We start from the raw sequence: 22250 nt of genomic DNA, 5'->3' as shown, positions 1-22250 counted from the left end.
AAGTGTCCACAATAAGCCCTTAAAGGAGAGATTTCTCTCTGTTAGTGCTTCCCCTATCTTATAGTTGCAAAAAATACTCAGAAGATCAACTGAAAGGTGGAAGTGCTGATACCTATCAAGCACTGCAGAGTGTGCTACTTCATGGAGGAATATGTTACTGATACCAGAATAATGCAGTTGTTTCTTATTTCTCCATATCCCAAATTCAGTAGGACTTAACCTGGAATCCCAACTTTAAGACAATAAAGGTACTCATACACATGAAAAACATTTTGCACAAACCATTTACCTGTACCAAAATTCAACCATAATGACAAAATCAGTTATATCTTAAAATTAGATTAATCTCTTGATCTTTTAATAAGGGAAATAGTCTGATCACTTGAGTTTCAAGGAATAATTGTGCCTTTTATAGCTATTCTCATATTTACAAAATAGCATAATAATATTAACTTTCAATATGATCACTTCCATTCCTTTATATAAATGCCAAGATTTACTCTTGCCTGCCAGGATACATACTTATTTCTCTCTGTACCTGTTGACAGTGCAAATAATAAAACTTATTTTCTTCACTTTTCTGTGTCAACAGCAGTTGTATAAATCATGTGAGTCTTTGAATTTCTCACTAAAATATAGAAAATTGACTTTACTTATCCCTTTTGTGTTAAACTGTTTTTAAATGTCTTTTTTGGTAGAATGTCTGCATTGTTTTGCTCATGCTCCAGCTTTGGTGGCCACGCAGACATGGTTCACACTGCCACCTGGTGTGGCTGGGACAAACTTTCTCCAGCTCTCTGGAAGCTACCAGAGCAGAGTTGACACACTGACCCAGCATTACTGTCATGCCACAGGCTGACTTTTGTTCTTGAAGAATCTGCAGATCTACGTAAAATGAGGAGAGAGGTTTGGATCAACAGCAAACACAAATTATTTTATAGAGGAAGGGGAAATCATAAGTCTTTAGCATTTTAATTCAGCAAACGTTTACTTAGGGCTCACCGAACTTAACGTCTGTACTTTGTGCCATCGGTGATACAAGAATGAGGAAGGGACAATCCCTGCCCTAGAGTATCCAGTAATTAAAGGCAGAAAATAACACGAGGTAAGCACGCAATATGCTTTAGAGGGGAAGACATCACGAAAAATAACATAAAAGCAAACAAACAAACAAAACCCAAAAATAGACCTCTTAGTGGGAGTGGCATTTGGGATAACCTTAAAAGAAGCCTGGAACTTTGCGGGCAGAGATAAGGGAATTGAGGAGGATGAGGAAAAATATATACCAATAATAATAAATTAAAGCCTCTAGTTTAAAAATGAGTCTTATTTTACTTTTCTCTTATTATTTTATCAGCAAAGTATACAAGAGAAAACAATTTTCACAGTCATTTGTGATTAGGATTTGATTATTAGAAAGGTGAAAGATATTTAATTTGCAATACTAACAATTAAATTTTTCTTTCCTTAAAAAGTGAATCATGAATGATAAAGTTTGGTAGTAATTCTGCTACTAAGTTTTCTTCAAATCATTTTTGCCTCAAAAAAACAAAACACAAAAAACTCACCCAAATAAATTTTCCAAAATTTTATTAAGATAGGATGATGTATAATTTTAAATAAGTTATATTAAATATTCATATTATCATTATCACATAACACACATTACATTAATATATATTACATATTCACAGTACATAAAAGAATAGTTGTTCACTTTTCAAGCTTTTTTTAAAAGATGTTCAGATAATCTATGTGACCGCTGATTCTTAGAAATTCAGCAAATCAACCTTATCCTCTTTTTTATTCTTATGGTAAAATTAATGCTTTGATATTGTACTTTTTTTATCAGCATCTTCAATGGTGATTTCAATTATTTGAGTTTTAGTCTAGACAGGGCTATCATGCACCCTTGAATTTAAATTTTGATTTTATCAAATATGTTACTGGCATGTTTTTCTTTGGATTCAGGGTATATACGTAAATTTTATAAATGTTCAATGTAATAAGAAATAAAGCAATAACCTTTGAATTTTTATTAGAATAGTCTTTGAATATATACTGCTGTGGTCTGAATGTTTGTCTCCCCAAAATACATATTTGAAATCTTAACACCCAAGGTGATGGTATTAGCAGGTGGGGTCTTTGGAAGGTGATAAGGTTATAAGGATGGAGCCCTCAGGAATGGGATTAGTGCCCTATCAAAAAAGACCTGAGGGAGCTTGGCTGCTCTTTCCACCATGTGAGGACACAGCTGAAAGGCACAATCTGTGAACCAGAAAGCCCTTACAAGACACTGAATCCAGCAGTGCCTTGGACTTCCCAGCCTCCAGAACTAGGAGTAAAAAATTTCTGTTGTTTATAAGCCATTCAGTTTATATTTGGTTATAGCAGCCTGAATGGACTAAAACACATACACATTCATCTTGCAAAAATAATGATTTATGTAAGTTGAATAATTACCTATGCAAAATGCTTTTTAAATATAAAACTCTATCAACCCATAACTTTATTTATTTATTTATTTTTGAGACAGGTCTCACTCTGTCACCCAGACTGGAGTGCAGTGATGCCATCATGGCTCACTACAACCTCAACCTCACAGACTCAAGGAATCCTCCTGCCTCAGCTACCCAAGTAACAGGGACTACAGGCATGCATCACAAGGCCCGGTTACTTTTTGTAATTTTTTTTTTTTTTGTAGAGATGGGGTTTCACCATGTTGCCCAGGCTGGTCTCAAACTCCTTGGCTCAAGCTATCTGTCCACCCTGGCTTCCCAAAGTGCTGGAATTGCAGGTGGAGCCACTGCACCCTACTCAACCCATAACTTTAAAAAACGTTTTCTTTTTTTATATTAACAAAATCTATTTAATTGTTAAAAGGACATGATCGAGCTTGTTTTACATAGTGTTAAGATTCTTTATCTTTGTATCTTGATGAATAAAAATGACATGAGGAGGAACGCAAAATCTCATTTTTAAATGTCATTTCTCTTTTGGTGCATTTCTAGAATACGAATAACCTTTATTTGATCTGGTTTTATGTATTTGCTTTTTTTCTTATTAGTAAAAATTCTAAAGTGCAAACAACATTGTATAAAGTAATACTTATAATTTAGAGATACATGCACAATATAGTATTGTAATATAAAATAACAGTTAATATTGCATCACAGATCTCCAAGTATTTTCTTTTTTTTTTTTTTTTTTTGAGACTGAGTCTTGTTCTGTCACCCAGGCTGGAGTGCAGTGGCGCAATCTCGGCTCACTGCAAGCTCCGCCTCCTGGGTTCACACCATTCTCCTGCCTCAGCCTCCCCAGCAGCTGGGACTACAGGCACACGCCGCCATGCCCGGCTAATTTTTTTGTATTTTTAGTAGAGACGGGGTTTCACTGTGTTAGCCAGGATGGTCTCAATCTCCTGACCTTGTGATCCGCCCGCCTCGGCCTCCCAAAGTGCTGGAATTACAGGCATGAGCCACCACACCCAGCCTCTCCAAGTATTTTCAAACCAAATTTTTATTATTAGTGTAATCTTCTGGTCCTATGGTTTAACTATGCAGAACTTTGTAACAACTATTATAGTAGCAAAATATATGTGATGTGGGCTAGCACATTGCTTGATGGATAGCAAGCACCCAAGTACTTTTTGGACTGAGTACCCAAAAAAATGTAAGAAAGTCCTCTGCCCTTTCTCTGGAAATTACATCTGTTTTTCCTATAGCATTTTATTATTTTCTAGAAAGAAACTCAAATTGCTCACTCAAGATTCACATGTGACATGACTGGAGGGTCTGTGAGATACATCATCAACAGTAACAGAGTTAAAACTTGTGAGTGGCTGGGCACGGCGGCTCACGCCTGTAATCCCAGCACTTTGGGAGGCCGAGGCGGGCGGATCACGAGATCAGGAGATCGACACCATCATGGCTAACATGGTGAAACCCCGTTTCTACTAAAAATACAAAAAATTAGCCGGGCGTGGTGGCGGGCGCCTGTAGTCCCAGCTACTCAGAAGGCCGAGGCAGGAGAATGGCGTGAACCCGGCAGGTGGAGCTTGCAGTGAACCGAGATCGCCCCACTGCACTCCAGCCTGGGCAACAGAGCGAGACTCCGTCTCAAAAAAAAAAAAAAAAAAAAAAAAACTTGTGAAGCAGGCTGGGTGTGGTGGCTCACACCTATAATCCCAGTGCTTTGGGAGGCCGAGGTCGGCGGATCACTTGAGGTCAGGAGATCGAGACCAGGCTGGCCAACATGGCGAAACTCCGTCTCTACTAAAAATACGAAAAAATTATCTGGGCGTGGTGGTACTCGCCTGTAATTCCAGCTACTCAGGAGGCTGAGGCAGGAGAATCACTTGCAGAGGTTGCAGTGAGCCAAGATTGAGCCATTGGACTCCAGCCTGGGCGACAGACAGAGACTCACACCTGTAATCCCAGCACTTTGGGAGGCCAAGGCGGGCAGATCACCTGAGGTCAGGAGTTTGAAACCAGCCTGGCCAATATAAACAAATCCATCTCTACCAAAAATACAAAAATTAGCTAGGCGTGATGATGGGCTCCTGCAATCCCAGCTACCTGGGAGGCTGAGGCAGAATTGCTTGAACCTGGGAGGTGGAGGTTGCAGTGAGCCAAGATCCTGCCACTGCACTCTAGCCTGGATGACAGAGCGAAACTCTGTCTCAAAAAAAAAAAGTTGTGAAGCAGTTCTATGCACTCTAGCAGGTATGTGACCTCTACATATCTTGACTCAAGAGTCTTTTTCTAGAAAGATATTTAAAGGAGTGTTAAGGCAGTCCAGGCACTAAAAGACTTACCAAGGGCAAAGGGCCAACATGAAAAGAGAAAGGAAATTTTCAGTATTGTTCTTAGTGCACTCTGTGTGTGGCTTGTGCCAAGATTCCCTAAATGAGAACAAATGTAAGCAGCTGAGAATCGGTTAAGGTAACATTAGTTAGCTGCTATAACAAACAGACCTCAAATGTTCAGCAACTTGTCACAGTAGAAATGTAATTTTTAAAATTGTGGTAAAATACACACAACACAATGATACAATTTATCATTTTAATTATTTTTAAGTATACAGAAAATGTATTTCTTCTTTTTTTTTTTTTTTTTTGAGACAGTCTCACTCTGTCGCCCAGGCTGGAGTGCAGTGGCATGATCTCAACTCACTGCAATCTCTGCCTCCTGGATTCAAGCAATTCTCCTGCCTCAGCCTCCCGAGTAGCTAGGATTACAGGCTCACGCTGCCACACTTGGCTACTTTTTTGTGTTTTAATAGAGATGGGGTTTCCCTGTGTTGCCAAGGCTGGTTGCAAACTCCTGAGCTCAGGCAACCTGCCCACCTTAGCCTCCCAAAGTCCTGGGATTACAGGCATGAGCCACCGTGCCCAGGCCAGAAAATGTATTTCTTGCTCCCAGAACAGTGCAAGGCGGATGTCCTGGCTCCTTCTGTCCCATATTCTGACATTCCTTGAGGTATTAGAGCTGGCAGAAGAGGAAAAAGAGAATGTAAAGGAGACACACTCCACTTCTTAAACTCCTTGGCCCAGAAATGAGACACATCAGCTCTGTTCACATGGGTGTGAGCTAGTCCTATGACTCCACTAAATGCAAAGGTGGGGTACAGGGGCTCAGAATTTTTTTTTAATGTGTGTGTGGCTACTTCTTGGCACTTATTCTACATAATGGAATTTTAGCAGACAGCTAGTCATCTCTGCAAAAAGCTTCTTCACTAAATTCTCCCTGCTCACTGGCAACACCAGGAAGCATGACTTTGGAGCCCAGGTAGAAATATAAGACAAAAGATATAAAAAGATCCTTTCCACTTCAGTAGAGAACCTACTGGTGCTTTGAAGTCTTTATCACATCAATGCCACCACCAGTGCCTGCATCAGCAGAGTGGAACACTAGTAACCTTGCCAACCAGAGGTGCCAATACATTCAGCAAAGACATCAGATCTTCCACTTCCATACAAGACTTCCAGCAGTGCTACCTTCAGCAGATGAGAAAGAGCAGAGGCACTTTTTGTGGGAGTGGGAGGTGACAGCACTTTTGACAGGCACCAGCAGGGTCTCTGTAGGTATCTGAGGTCAGCAGCAGATCATGTGAGAAGGGGGCGATCCTGAAGGAGAGGGAAAATATGGCAAGCTTATCGTGGTACCTGAGAAGATGCTCTGAGTGACTGTTCATTTATATGAACCCCTATGATTAACAGGAATTAGGAGTAAGGCTGTGATCATTAATTTTATGTATCAACTTGACTGAGACATGGAGTGCCCAGATATTTGGTTAAACATTACTCTGGGTGAGTCTGTGAGGGTGTCTGGAAGAGTTAACATTTGAGTCAGCTGACTTAGTCTCAGATTGCCCTTCCCAATGTGGGTGGGCCTCATCTGATCCTTTGGAGACCTGAAAAGAACAAAAGGGAGAATTCATTCTCTCTGCCTGACTGTTTTCAAGCTGGAACATCAGTCTTCTCCTGCACTTGGACTGGACACCACAGGATCTCTTGGGTCTCCAGCTTGCAGATGGCAGACTGTAAAGTTTCTCAGCCTCCATAATTGCATGAGCCAATGAGCCAGTTCCTTATAATAAACACACACACACACACACAAATTCTGTTTCCCTAGAGAACAAAGGCTTTGTTGTCAGACTGTTGGGAAATAAATAAAAGAAATATTACTGAGAACTTGGCTTTACTCCAAAGCTGCTATCAGCCTGAAACTGCATTTCTGCAAAACCATTTCCCTGGGAGAAAGATCAATGTCTGAGTAATGGAATAACATGTGGGACATATCTTAACTTACAGATCCAGGAGCCACAGTAAGCCCAGGAACCCAGTCCCCACCTTCAATTACAGCAGCTTTGAGGCAGGCAATGAATATCTGCTAAAAGCTATGCTCTGGTTTGAATGTGTCCCTGACGTTCAAGTGTTGAAAACTTAATCCCCCTATGCAGCAGTGTTGCAGGTGGGGCCTAATAAGAAGTGATTAGGTCATGAGGGATTTGCCCTCAGGAATGGATTGATGTTGTTATTGCAGGTGTGGGTTAGTTATCAAGAGAGTAGGCTTGTTATAAAGGCGAGTTTGGCCCCCTCTTACTCTCCTTCACTCTCTTGCCCTTTCACTTTCTACCATGGGCTAATGCAGCAAGGCTTTTACCAAATGCCAGCCCCTCAATCTTGGACTTCCCAGCCTCCAGAACTGTAATAAATAAAATCATTTTCTTTATAAAATACCCAGGCTGAGGTATTCTGTCGCAGCAACACAAAATGGACTAAGATAAGCTACGGAGGGAAAAGATGAAATACTAAATGGCTCTCAGGATCACACACCCATCATGAATGAATTAGGATGAGGTGCTACTTAGAAGAGGAGGTGAAAAGCTGAGCTTCGTCGGGGTGTATTTGCTGGCAACTGAAAAGAACAGAGGGAACTGGAATGAAGAGAGGTTGAGACTTGAAAAGCCCAGAACCCTGGAGACTTCCAACATGCACAGCTGTCAGAACTGGACTCTACAATTGGAAGTCTGGAAAAGTGTCTTTGGGGTTTAAGTAGCAAATTGACTTCAACCTCCAGGGAAGCAGCTATGAAGCTTGGAATGTCTAGAGCAAAGTTACAGAGAGGCCTAATTGTGATAGGGTGAACAATGCTGAAGCTTAGAGCCAGAGAGAATACTGCTCTTGCTAGAAGCTAGGACCCTAATTGACATAGGGCAAAGTGGCCCTGTGGCCAGAAGCATCGATATCACATGGGAACTTGTTTGAAATGCACATTCTTGGGCCCAACTTCAAACCTGCTTAATCAGAAACTCCCAAAGTGAAGCCCAGCAACCCATGTCCTAGTAAACTGTCAAGGTGAGGAAAGAAAAAAAAGGTTGATCTGAGGAATGTAAGCCTTTTCAAATTATTAGGCCCAGAGAGGGATTGAAATGAGACAGCAATCACACCCTACTCCCTTCTTTGAGCTATGTATTCATCTCTTGAAACTGCTTGCTACTGCCACAAGTTGCTATAAATTAACCTAATGCCACACCGGACACTATAACCAACACCCTATAGTTTAACAACGTCTAGCCAATCACCAGTCAATGTTATTTCTGTAAACCAATGAGAATTCCTGACAGATGACTTTGTATCAGCCCACTCCCTGCCCCCTCTTTCTGCCTTTAAAAATCTACTTGTAACTGCTACTAATTGGAGTGTATATTCAGGACAACTTGAATCTATGCTCCCAGGTTGCAATCCTCAAACTTGGCCCAAATTAACTCTCCACTTATATTAATTTTGCTTGAGCTTCTTCCTTTTAAGTCAACACAGGTTAGTTTGATGCACACTAGGGAACACAGGAGATCCAAGTAACGTTGGGTGAGGGGAAGTTTACACAGGGGAGGAAAATGGAATGAAACATATGGGGGTAAGAATAACCCATTCCTGGAAGGTAGAAACTGAAAGGATGTTCTCAAAAGGACCACCTCTCAGACCTATCCATAAAACTAACTTGTATCAACTCCAGGCTATAGTAAGACTAGTTTAGTTTGGCACATACGCCAGACAAATAAGCTGATTCGCAAACTAAAAACTGGAGTCAGTATCTACCACCTCAGAAGAGAACTCAGGAAATTGAAAATGATTAATAATTACTATGAGGGTTTTTAACACTTCAGGAACTTTTGTAACTTGTACAAACTGATTGGTTTTTATACTCCAATCTATTTATCATAATTTATTTATGTTTTTTTAAAAATCTTTCAATGAAGAGACAGTCTATTCTTTATTAGGAGTAAAGGAAAAAACAGGGAGTCTGGGGAAAGAACATCCTAATATATGAACAGTCTCAGAAAAAGAAGAATTCTAAATAATAGTGATGGGCAGATATTTTTAGAAGAAAGCAAGCTAATTCTATGAAGACGCAAGACAGGAAAGGGACTTCCTTCTAAAAGATCGTTCAACAGAAGGCTGTGCTTCTGCAACATAAAATAGCACATTTCTTCATCAAAGTTAAACATAAACATTTACATAAAATAGCACATTTCTTCATCAGAGTTCAACATAAAGGTTTACAAATAAAAATGGACAAATGGATCACATCAAATTAAAAAGCTTCTGCACAGCAAAGGAAATAATCAACAAAGTGAAGAGACAACCCACAGAATGGTAGGAAATATTTGCAAATTATCCCTCTGACAAGGGATTAATAACCAGAATATATAAGGAGCTCAAACAACTCTATGGGAAAAAATCTAATAATCTAATCAAAAATGGGCAAAAGATTTTAATAGACGTCTCTCAAAAGAAGACATACAGATAGCAAACAGGTATATGAAAAGGTGCTCAACATCACTCATCATCAGAGAAATACAAATCAAAACCACAAAGAGATATCATCTCACTTCAGTTAAAATGGCTTATATCCAGAAGATAGACAATAACAAATGCTGGCGAGGATGTGGAGAAAAGGAAGCCTTGTACACTGTTAGTGGGAATGTAAATTAGTACAACTACTATGGAGAAGAGTTTGGAAGTTCTTCAAAAAAACTAAAACTAGAGCTACCATATGATCCAGCAATCCCACTGCTGGGTATATACCCCAAATAAATGAAATCAGTATATCAAAGATATATCTGCGCTCCCATGTTTGTTGCACCACTGCTTATAATAGCTGAGATTTGGAAGCAACCTAAATGTCCATCAACAGATGAATGGATAAGGGAAATGTGGTACATATACACAATGAAGTACTATTCAGCCATAAAAAGGAATGAGATCCTATCACTTGAACAACATGTATGGAACTGGTAATCATTATGCTAAGTGAAATAAGCCAAGCACAGAAAGACAAACATCACATGTTCTCAATTATCTGTGGTATCTAAAAATCAAAATAATTGAACTCATGGGCATAGAGAGTAGAAGGATGATTACCAGAGGCTCGGAAGGGTATTGAGGGGCTGGTGAGGGAGATGGGGACAGTTAATGGGTACAAAAAAATAGAAAGAATGAATAAGACCTACTATTTGATAGCATAACAGGGTGACTGTGGTCAACAATAACTTAATTGTATATTTAAAAATAACTAAAGGAGTGTAATTGGATTGTTTGTAACACAAAAGATAAATGCTTGAGGGGATGGATACCCTGTTCTCCATGATGTGATTATTTCACATTGCATGCCTGTATCAAAAACATCTCAAGCACCCCATAAATATATATACCTACTATGTACCCATAAAAATTAAAAATTTAAAAAAAATTTTAAAGAAAAGTCAATAAGCCATCCTCCCACAGGGTTAACAAGAATTCTAGACAGAAATATAATTATATTAATCAAGCTGCACTTTGGCCCACTTCCTTGTAACTGAAAGTCACTAGATACTGACCATTTGTATCCCCATTGCTCCTATTGATAGAATTGCTGACATTAGAATCATAAAGCTTCTGTTTAAGGATTGCTTAAGAGGTTTTTCAGATCCTGAGTTCCAGGGAAACAGTTCAAAGACCCTCACAGAGGAATCAGCATAAGAATACAGTTTCTTCATCTCCCTGTCCCATGACTTCACCTTGCACTCTTCAAGCAATCAACAATCTCCACACTTCGGCCCACTCCAAGACCTTTAAAAACCCTAGCCCCAAACTCCTGGGCAGATGGATTTGAGATTTCCTACCATCTCCTCATTTCTCTGCCCTACAATCGAATCTCTTTCTCTTCTGCAACCCAGTGTCTCAGCATACTGACTTGCCAAATGCATTGGGCAGTGATGGTCATTTATTTTAGCGATACTAATTCATCCTTTTACCGGTTTCATATATTGAGTGCCAATGGATGGATTCAGGGCCATTTAAATTGAGTTTTCCATTTCTTATTGCCACACTTATTCCACTAAGACAAGTCACTTGAAGACCTTGCTAATGAAGATTAGTATCTCCATTAATCAGACTTAAAATAGACCCCAACTTGTGAGCTACAAGATGGAGACTATGACCTGGGATCCCCAATCTCCTTTTACCTATCCTCCCACAGACTGTGAAATGAGAGACACATTAAGACACATGCAGGCTTTGTATAGGGAGACTAATATTTCAACTCACACAGTAACTTGTGTGAGATTGGGAGGTACAGGTTCTCCAAAGGGGCTGGGAGCATGGTAGCCACAGGATACGTCTCAGAGTAGAAAACACGTATCTGTTTCCCACTAAGCTCATCATGTCTACTCCTCTCCTGCCACCTCCCCATCAATTCCCTAAATTCAATACACTTTTTGTAGCCTCCTCTAAGTAAATAAGCATATCACCACTCCCACCATATTGCCATTTTTCTTTTTCATCGGCATTCAAGATAAAAATACAGTAAGCTTTTTTCTCATTTAGCATTATTCCTCCTGTTCATTAAATCTGCTAGCCTTGCAACAGTATAGTTTTCTACCATACTGCAAACAATGCTTGCAAACAATGTTTCAGCCCTACTATTGGCTCATAATTGAGCTGACCTTGGAATTATAATATTACCATTTTTCTGTAGGAAAATGCATTTCAAGTTACAAACAATAGATCTACAATTAAGCTTTGGGATATGTCTATAGATGTGAGGTGGATTGATTGGCATGATCCTTCACACACAAAAGGCAATTACAAAAAAGCAATTAGAATGGTGCTTTCAAAGACAGGAAACAAGTTCTTCCACAATGTTTCAAATCTGCTTTAAAATACTAGATCTAGCCTCTCTTCCCTTCCCTCCATTAAAAAAAAAAAATGAAAGGGAAGAATGGAGAAAGGAAAGAAGGGTCATAATTTAGAATTGCGTAAATTCTTACTACCGAGCTGAATGACCCTGATCTGCAAACTCACCCTCAGAAGCCCTAAAGATCCAAGAATACAGCATCTGTATAGTACTCAAACTCAGTAATATTGTTCTCTGAAAAGCTAATTAATCCTGCCTCTCACAGCTCATGCTAGATCGTTTTATCAAGAGAAAGAATGCTAAGGGTAAGGAAGTTTTTATATGGCTAGAAGATGCTATTAGAGAGATTCAAGAATGAGTGTTTATAATTAGGAAAAGCAGAAGGTTGGTGATGAGGGCCAAGAAATGAACTCCCTTCTGCAATAACAGAGCCAGGCCTGTAGAATCCAGAGAATCAAAATACTCTGAATAAGCCCTTAGTCCACAGCAAAGTGGTGAACTGCCTCATATGTAGACCACTGTGTCCATAATAACCATCATTTACTCTGCGTTTTTGCCTTATTGATAGGGTCTTTTTCCTTCTGCTCCGCCTCAGTTAAATGGCTCTCAGAGTGTGAAGAGGTTGTAAATAGACTGTGTAGTCTAACTACAGAAGTTCTAATTGGGACCTGTATTGTGAGCCACTTGGTCAAAATTAATTTGCCATGATCTTTGCACACCTTCCTACTTGAACTCAGATTTCACCATCGAGTCATTGTTCTGACTTAGAAAAACCAGGGCATTGTTTCCAGGAGGCCCGTACTAAAAAGTTCACAGGGAATGGAAAGCTCTGGAGGCTTTTGCTTCTCTCATCTGTGGAGATTAAGTTATTATGTCAGCCACTTGTACCCTGGAGAAACAAAGTCCAGCCTGAGTGGCTATAACAAAGGCAGGTATATTTGAATTGATGAGTAGGTAAGATGAAAAAGAAGGGAAGATAATCTGTGAGTCTAGAAGTCTGGTAGAAAAGCAGCCATGGAGCTAGCTTGTAAAGAATCAAGTCCTTAAAACAGAACTACCATTCAACCCAGCAATCCCATAGCTGGGTATATATCCAAAAGAAAATAAATTGTTCTTCCAAAAAGACACCTGTACTCATATGTTCGTCAAAGCACTATTCCCAATAGCAAAAATATGGAATCAATCTAGGTGTCCTTCAATGTTGGGTTGGATAAAGAAAATGTGCTACATCTACACCATGGAATACTACATAGCCATAAAAAAGAATAAAACCATGTCAGCATGGTGGGCTCATGCCTGTAATCCCAGGACTTTGGGAGGCCGAGATTGGAGTATCACTTGAGGCCAGGAGTTCAAAACCAGGCTGGCCAATATAACAAGACTCCATCTCTTAAAAAAAAAAAAAAATTAAAACATGTCCTTTGCAGCAACATGGATGGAGTTGGAAGCCATTATCCTAAGCAAATTAACAGAGGAACAGAAAACCAGATACTGTGTGTTCTTACTTATAAGTGGGAGCTAAACATTGGGTGTTAATGGGTGTAAAGATGCAACAATAGACACTGGTGGACTACTGGCAGGGTGGAGAGAAAGGGCTGAAAGACCATTGGGTACTATGCTCACTACTTGCGTTATGGGATCATTCATATCCCAAACCCCAGCATCATGCAATATACCTGTAACAAACCTGCACGTGTACCTCCTGAATCTAAAATTAAAGTTGAAATTATATTTTTTTAAATCAAATTTTTAAGGAACATCATGGCAGCCTCTACCTAGATGTAGGCACTAGTAATGGCCCTGTTCCTAAAATCTGCACCCAGCTCCACTCCCACTTCCGATCTCTCTCTCTCTCTCTCTCTAGATTTCCAACTCAAAGATAGCAAACATAGATCCCTCTTGGTCTAAATTCCTCCTTCATAAAATGAAAGTGATAGACTAGACTGTGGTTGCTACCCTGGACAAGAGTCATCAGTGTTAAAGATCCCTAGAATGAGGAATGTTCTCTTAAAGTCCCAGCTAAACAAATAATAGGGTGAAGAGATAATAGGGTGAAGGATTTTTAAGTGAGTCATGGATGACCTTAAAAAGAAACAGGTTTCAAATCAGTGCCCTAACACAATGTCCAGCAAAAATAACATAGGTATCAACTCTCTCCACTAATATTATTAATATTATAATAATAATTTCAACTAATAATCATATTAGTGGAAATTAATAGATGCTTTCCAACAGGTGCCTAAAGTCATCTTAACTTTATGCCTATATCTTAGGAAAGGCTGGATCCCAGATCTTAAGAATCCAAATTCTATGTTCTTTCTACCTCACTTGGCTGCCTTACTTTAAAATTTTGCAAAGTGCTTTCACATACATTACTTCTCAGCAACTTTATATACCCATCTGTAGAGGTGTAGATGTGGTGTTAGTTAAAAGCCATAAAAAATTGACCCTCAAATATAAAGACTTTTTTAAAAAGATGTTTTCTCATACTACAGAACTAGCAGGAGAGTTATATTCCACATGGTCATGCAGCCCACCATAGTGGGAAAAGAGAAGAAGACTTGGAGAAACACACCTAATGTCTTAAATCCCATTTCAGGAAGTGGTACACTGCATTTCCACTCACATTCTATGGCTTCTGGCCTCACTTAATTGATAGGTAGGTGGAAAATGTAGTCCTTCTATGCAGCTATATGCTCAGCTTCAATTAGTTTACTAGAGCAGGAGGGAACTGATATTGAGAGAGAGAAAAAGAGAGAGAGAGACAATAGATTTACGTTCAGGTCCTGGTTTAGATATAGAGTTAGATTTTATATGTTCTAATACTTTCTCAATTTTAAAGAGATGAAACTCAAGCATATAAAGAATGTAAACCTGCCCCAAAGTTTCCTACCTGATAAGTGGTACATTTGGGGACTCCAGCACAGTCCTTTTGGTGTTTGGTGGGGCTTGGTTTAGGAGAGCTTTGGATGCCATGCAATACCATGGAAGGCTTTTGGATAGGTGATGCAAACCAGTGATATTCTAAGAAGATAGTTTATCAGCAGTGTGAAGAGTGAATTGTAGAAAGAAGAAATGAAGACATACAATCAAGAAACAGTCCAAGCCAAATTCAGCAGTGGCTTCACCAAAAACATTAGAGATGGAAAGAAGACAGGTACTAGAGGAAGTTCAGAACTTGGGGCCCATGGAAAGGCCAAGACATGGGGGACCTCCATATTGTCAAACACAATAGTCATTTCATTAGCATTTTACTGAAGCCTCTGCTGGTTTTCCTCCCACTTCTCCAGCACCTCCTTCTCAGTCTCCTTTGCTGGCTCCTCCATTGCTACCCAACCTCTAAACATTAGAGGACATCAGGGTTCAGTTCCAAATCCTCTTCTCTACTCATTTTGCTCTCCCCCACTAGATTGTCTCATCTAGTTCTTTGGCTTTAAAGTGCATCTGTATCAGTTGTCTGTTGTCATAATAAGTTTACATAACAAACCACCCTAAACACAGTGACTTTAAACAATCAATAATAATTGAGTTCATGACTCTGTAGGTTGTCTGGGTGGTTCTTAGATTCACACACCTGTTGGGGAGTCAAATGGCTGTAGGCTGACCTAGGATGGCCTTGACTAGGATGACTGGGGCAACTTGGCTCTACTACATATGTCTTTCATCTTCCAGCAGGCTAGCCCAGGCGTATTTTCATCGTTGTAACAGAGAGCAAGAGCAAGCTAAGCCAAGCACATAAGTATTTTGAAACTTCCGCTTGCATCATATTTGTTAACATTCTGTCGGTCATTAGTAGAGAAGCACTCCAAGTGAAGTTACATGGCACAGGACATCAATACCTGGAGAGATGTAGAATTGGAGCCATTTTTGCAATCCTCCACAAAATCTATATGCAAAAGCCACCCAGTTTATATATCTAGGCAGTGACCTCTTTTCTGAGCCCTAGACATGTAAGTTCAGTGGTCTGATGGATACTCCATTTGGGTATCTCCAGGCATTTCATGTTTAAAGAATGTTTAAAATTCATTAATTTTCCCCTTTCAAAACCTGCTCCTCTTCCAGTGTTCTCCTCAGTATCTGATGCTGCCATCCACTCAGTTGCTCAAGCAAGAAACCTGAAACCTGGAGTCCTTCATACTTTTCCCTCCTTCATCTCAGATACAGTCCAAATCCTATCATCAAGTCCCACCAATTATACCTCCAAAACATACAGTTGGCCCCCTATATCCTCAGGTTCCACATCAGCACATTTAGCCAACCGTGGATCAAAAATACTCAAAAAAGTAAATTTTAAAAGTAAAAAATAATACAAATAAAAAACAATAAAATATAACAACCATTTACATACATATATTTACATTATGTTAGGTATTATAAGTAATCTAGAGATTATTTAAAATACATGGGAGGATGTCTGTAGGTTATATGCAAATACTATACCATTTTATATAAGAGAATTGAGCATCCTCAATTTTGGTATTTACTTTGGCGGTGGGGGAGGTGAAGACATCGGGAGTGGTCCTGGAACCAATCCCTAGGAATAGCAAGTGACGACTGTATCTCATTTCTGTCTTCTCTCCGTCTCCTTTGCCACTCCTCTAGTTCAAGTTGTCCTCATCTCTCTCCTGAATATCTAAAATACATCCCATTGAACTTAAAATCTCAAATCCTTAACAAGTCCTGCATAGTTGGGCCCCCACCTCCATCTGCAGCCTCATCCTGTGCCACTTTCTCTTCACTCACTTAGTTCCAATCTTACTGGTATTTGTTATTATCCAGATACAAGCCCTTTCTTACCTTAAGACCATGGCATGCTGTCCCCAACAGAACATCTTGAGTGATAAGAACATGGACTCTGTTCTTACCAGCTGCATGAACCTGGGAAAGCTGCATAACCTCTCTGTGCTTCAGTTTCTCTATCTGAAAAATGAGGATAAGAATAGCACCTACGTTAATTTAATTCTCAGTGAGCGAATTCCTATCCTCATTTTTCAGATACAGAAACTGAAGTACAGAGAGGTTATGCAGCTTGCCCAGGTTCACACAGCTGTTATGTATTCATATATGTGGTAGATTTGTTGGTTTGATATCGGTTTTTCCCATTAGACTCTTAGTTCCATGAGGGCAAACTCTGTTTTGCTCACCACTCTATCCCCAGCACCAACAAAAATTTGCTTTGCCTGTGACAGATGTTAAATATTTGTTGAATGAATAAATAATTATGAAGGGTTCAAGCTGGCAACCAAGTTATTATGGGTTTGTGGTGGCTTTAAATTCTCTCTCTCTCTTTCCCTCCCTCTCTAGGAACCTTGGGAAAAGATATCAGTTCTAAATTCATAACATCCAGACAAGGTTCTGTCTCTTTCTCTCTATAGTTTTACAGGAGAATGGGATTGTTTACTAAATGGTTTGCAATTAAAATCTCTCCTCCCCCAAAAGGAAGATAGAAAAGAGAAACTTGGAGCCTAGTGGCAAGAGGGCACCAGAAGAGTGATTCGGTATCAATTATAGCGTATGGGGTCACCAAAAGGCAATTCAATTAAAAAACAAATACTAGAACCAAGTATGAATTGGCAGCTATTAATAGGAATTTGTCCTCTATAATAAGCATTAAAAAAAGGGGGAAGAACAAACATAATTTATGCCAAAGAAACTTCTGGTGCTCTTCTTACTTGTTTGTGTAAGTAGAAGTCTGGTTCTGCCAACATGAAAGTAAGTGAGACCCAGGTTATGTCATTTCTATCTACAGAAAAAGAAATCTTATACAGGAGGTAACAGAAGGGAGCCTAAAAACTCACCCAGATCTCAGTATCTGTTCTTCAGATTGCAGAACCCCAGTCTGGGCTACTTAGGTACCTTTGCCATCTGGGTCCTCATACCTCTAGCCTATCTGTTGCCAATATAAGTTGAAAGACTATATGTTTGTGTGTTAGGTGTTTTAGATATATTAATTCCTTTAATCTCCTACCACCTTAGTATGTGAGTAGTATTATCCAAGGTGACAGCGAGTAGATGGTAAACCCAGATGATAATTATGATCTGATTCTAAGGCCAATACTTCACCAGAAGGCTCTATCTTGACGTCTGACACGTTTGAGATCAGTTAAAACTAGACTACCAATTTTGGTTCTTTCTTTCTTTGTTTTTTGAGACAGAGTCTCACTCTATCACCCAGGCAGGAGTACAGTGGCGGTATCTTGGCTCACTGCAACCTCTGCCTCCTGGGTTCAAGGGATTCTCCTGCCTCAGCCTTCGGAGTAGCTGGGACTACAGGCATAAGCCACCACACCCGGCTAATTTTTGTATTTTTAGTAGAGATGGGGTTTCACCATGTTGGCCAGCCTGGTCTCGAACTCCTGACCGCAGGTGATCCGCCCGCCTCGTCCTCCCAAAGTGTTGGGATTACAGGCGTGAGCCAATGCGCCCATCCTAGACTAGCAATTTCTCAAAGCGTGGTCTGCAGACTCCTGCATCAGAATCACTGGCAGTGTGTATTAAAAATTCAGGTCTCCTGACGGTGTCCATGACCGAAGGAATCAACACCTTCGGCCGGGCGTGGTGGCTCACGCCTGTAATCCCAGCACTTTGGGAGGCCGAGGTGGGCAGATCACCTGAGGTCAGGAGTTCGAGACCAGCCTGGCCAACATGGTGAAACTCCATCTCTACTAAAAATACAAAAATTAGCCAGGCGTGGTGGCGGGAGCCTGTAATCCCAGCTACTCGGGAGGCTGAGGCAGGAGAATCGCTTGAACCTGGGAGGCGGAGGTTGCAGTGAGCCGAGATAGTGCCACTGCACACCAGCCTGGACAACAGAGTAAGACTCCATCTCAAAAAAAAAAAAAAGCACCTCCAAGTGATTCTGTTGCAGGGGATCTGTGGATGATGCAGATTTTTTTTTTGTTTTTAATTTTTTATAGAGAAAGGGTCTCCCTATATTCTCCAGACTAGTCTCGAACTCCCAGGCTCAAGCAATCCTCCCACTTCAGCCTCCCAAAGTGCTGGGATTACAGGCATGAACCACCACACCTGGCCCAGAGTTTCGGATTGTTCTTATGCAGACGAAAGCATTAGGACTCATATATAGGCTACCGGAATTGTTGAAAGCCCACAGCACACGGCATTAGCAAACTTCAGCCCTGCTCAACACCTCTATCCAAATCAGCTCCCGCAGCCGCTTAGCAGCCTGCAGCCGCTGAACAGAACTGAACACGCGCAGTATTTAGTCCCCACGGGCGCTGGGTGGGGCTCCCTAGGACCCCGCCCCCTACCAACCTGCGGAGCAGGGGGCGGGGCTCTCCAAAGTAATTCCGGCTTCTCCCGGCAGCGGCCCAAAGCCCCGCCCCCAGCCTCGGACCAATCAAACGGCAGATTGCTGAAACAAAGGACCAATGCACAGGGCTGTCCTTAATTCCTTCCTGCAGTTTGAAACTGTCAGGTTGCTACCTAGGTAGGGGCTGTGCTTGCTGAGGCTGCATTTGCTGACACTGCAGCTGCGACGTGGATAGAAGGCGCAGAGCGAGGAGTCGGGATTTGGTCGCGAGCGGCGACGGTGGGTAGCAGCGCTCCGGGCAGACCCTGCGTCCCTGCATCCCTGGCGAAAGTAGTGCAGGGAGATTTAAAGTTCTTTGGCGCGGGCTTCCTCCTCCTGGGCTCTTCCGCAGACGCGGGTGATTCAGCTGTTGTGCCGGAAGGTCCCAAAGTTTCCCCTCCGACGCGTGCAGGAAGAGGAAGAGAGCAGGAGTGAGGGATGCTGAGCGGTTACTGTCATCAGAGGTTCCGGTCACTTAAAACGTTGAGAAAAAATAACCATGTATAAAGCTCTGTTGTGCTTAAGATTTTTCTTAAAACAGGCTGGGTCGGAAGGTGATGGAAGAAAACTTATGGCCTTTTGCTTACTGCAATGGCTTTTCTTCTCTGCTTCTAGTCCCTGCCTTGGGGAGGGGCTGGCGCGCCCCCTCTTCTTGAGTGCAGCTAGGCCTGGTGAAGGGCACAGGGGACATCACCCTGCTGCTAGTTTGCATGTTAATTCGCTCTTCCTTTGCCTCTTGGGGGTTCCATTTGAATTCCCAGACCCCTGTTTTCCTGTCAGCCAGGTAATTACCAAGATGTTATTTTATGTTTCTGGCAACAGAGAAACACACAAAAGTTTTGATCTTGTTTTCTGATACCTTGGATTAGAGACTACTGAAAATGTAGTGAACTAATGTGCATCCGCCACCCATTAAAGCAGTTTTCATTTTTCTCCTTTGTTTCTGAACCTAGAAGCAGTAAGGAAAATGCTTCTGTACTAGAGTTTAAAATAACTCATACCTTGCTGACATAAAGCAGGGCAGATGGAAGATAGCATATTTTCCAAAAGTGCGGTGGGTTTGTGTCTGCAGTGTGTCCATATTAAGAAACAATTTTTGAGATCTGACCATACTTACTAGCTCATTTTTAAATAATCAGCACCGCCCCCCCCCCAACTCCCCACCCCTGTTACCTGCCTGGTCTCAAATCCTGAAGGAAGAAGTGAATAAAAAATAAATGGACCAAGTTATCACAGTGGTAGATTTGAAGTCAGTGAAGCAGCCATTCCTTGCTGCAGATACATGCACTTATTTTATCCTCCCTAATTGGCTTAACTAAAGACAGTCATGCTGAGATTTAGTTTACTTAGCATGTGTATGCACAGTGATACTCACTGGAAAAAGTTGAACTTTCCTTTCCACAATCTAGTTCCAGCCTGTGTTTCCATTCTATTTTTGCACTTTTCCCTGTATCTTCGTTTTCTATTTCCATTTCCTCATCTCTCATTTATTTTTCAGCCCACTGTGACTAAGACCTGTAATTGTTTTACTTTCCACTGAAACTGTTCAAGCAAACGTCACAGCAACCTCCTAATCGCCAAATTCTATCCAATCCTCATTGTTCTTTGGCATCTAACTCTATTTTCTTCTCAAAGTTGTGATATTGCTCCCATAGTTCTAATGTTCTGACTTCCTTTGCTGACTCCTCTTCTTTGCTGACTGTTCTTCTCTTGCCCTTTAGATGTTAGTGGTTCTGGCTTTAACCCTCTTCTCATTCACAGTCGTAGTCCTTAACTCTATTAGGGCCATGGTCCCCTCTGATCACATATTTAAAGCTAAAGATCTTCTTTCTAGAAAAATACACATTCACATTTATGATAAAAATATTGCATACAAGTCGGGTGTAGGGACCTGATATGGTTAGGTTTTGTGTCCCCACTCAAATCCCATCTTCAATCCTAATCTCCACATGTAGGGGAAGGGAAGTGATTGGATTATAAGGGCGATTTCCCCCATGCTGTTCTCATGATAGTGAATTCTCACGAGATCTGATGGTTTTATAAATGGTAGTTTTTCCTGCACTCTCTCACGTACTCTCTCACCTGCCGCCATCTTAAGATATGCCTGCTTCCCGTTCTACCATGATTTTAAGTTTCCTGAGGCCTCCCCAGACATGCAGAACTGTGAGTCAATAAAAATTCTTTTATTTATAAATTACCTAGTTTTGGGCAGTTTTTTTTTTTTTTTTTTTTTTTGAGATGGGGAGTGCAGCGGCGCGATCTTGGCTCACTACGAGCTCCGCCTCCCGGGTTCACGCCATTCTCCTGCCTCAGCCTCCCAAGTAGCTGGGACTACAGGCACCCGCCACCATGCCAGGCTAATTTTTTGTGTTTAGTGGAGACGGGGTTTCACCGTGTTAGCTAGTATGGTCTTGATCTCCTGACTTCGTAATCCGCCCACCTCAGCCTCCCAAAGTGCTGGGATTGCGGGCATGAGCCACCGTGCCCGGCCTGGGCAGTTCTTTATAGCAGTTTGAAAAACGTACTAATACAGGACCTCAGGATAAGAACTTTTTCTCACATTCCTTTTTTGTAGGTGATCTCATCCATTCCCTTTTTTCAGCAGTTCCCATTATGCCAATGATTCCTCAAACTGGACCTCCAACTTATACCTCCAGTGTGGGGCTCCCACAATGCTTAACTCCAGGAAACACCATTCACAGTGTAGCCATTGTGAATGGCAGTCCTTGGAGTGGTGCACTACGTAGCCAGTGTGACCACAGACTGCATACTTGCAGCTTTACCCTGGTGCCTCAGAGGCAACCTCACACCCAGCTCATCTGATATGGCATTCATTGTCCTTCCTCCCAATCTGCTCATCTTCCTACCTTCCTTGCCTTGGTGAGTGGCACTATCCATCTAGTTACCCAAACCAGAGATCTGGAAGCCACCAACAGTTCTTTTTAACCCCTTGATCTATTATTGATCATTTTCTCTTTCCATCACCATAACACAACTGTCTTGTAGTCATACCCTCCATCCCCTTCCCATTGCTACTTCCTAGACTTAGGTCATCATTTATCTCCTTAATTACTATCAAAGAGAACATTTATCTCTTAGACTACTGCAGTCAGCTCTCAATTGATCTCTCTCTCTCTTTTTTTTTGAGACAGAGTGTCTGTTACCCAGGCTGGAGTGCAGTGGTGCAATCTCGGCTCACTGCAACCTCCATCCCCAGGGTTCTAGCTATTCTCCTGCCTCAGCCTCCCAAGTAGCTGGGA

General features: G+C 41.2%; 1 protein-coding gene across 3 annotated transcripts in view; it reads left to right on the top strand.

The window, feature by feature from the left end:
• Nucleotides 1–19087: 19087 nt before the first annotated feature.
• POC5 (POC5 centriolar protein) overlaps nucleotides 19088–22250 on the top strand; it is a 37083-nt gene continuing 33920 nt past the window's right edge. For 2 of the 3 annotated variants that reach the window (XM_054488547.2, XM_063664917.1), the window contains exon 1: nucleotides 19099–19230. The gene's annotated coding sequence lies outside the window, so the exon portion shown is untranslated. Of the gene's footprint in view, nucleotides 19231–22250 lie in introns of all 3 variants that reach the window. The other variant, XM_054488545.2, reaches the window with a different exon arrangement.

This window comes from Pongo pygmaeus, chromosome 4, assembly GCF_028885625.2.
Source record: "Pongo pygmaeus isolate AG05252 chromosome 4, NHGRI_mPonPyg2-v2.0_pri, whole genome shotgun sequence".
NCBI classification, from domain to species: Eukaryota; Metazoa; Chordata; class Mammalia; order Primates; family Hominidae; genus Pongo; species Pongo pygmaeus.
This window is presented reverse-complemented; position numbering and strand designations above follow the sequence as displayed.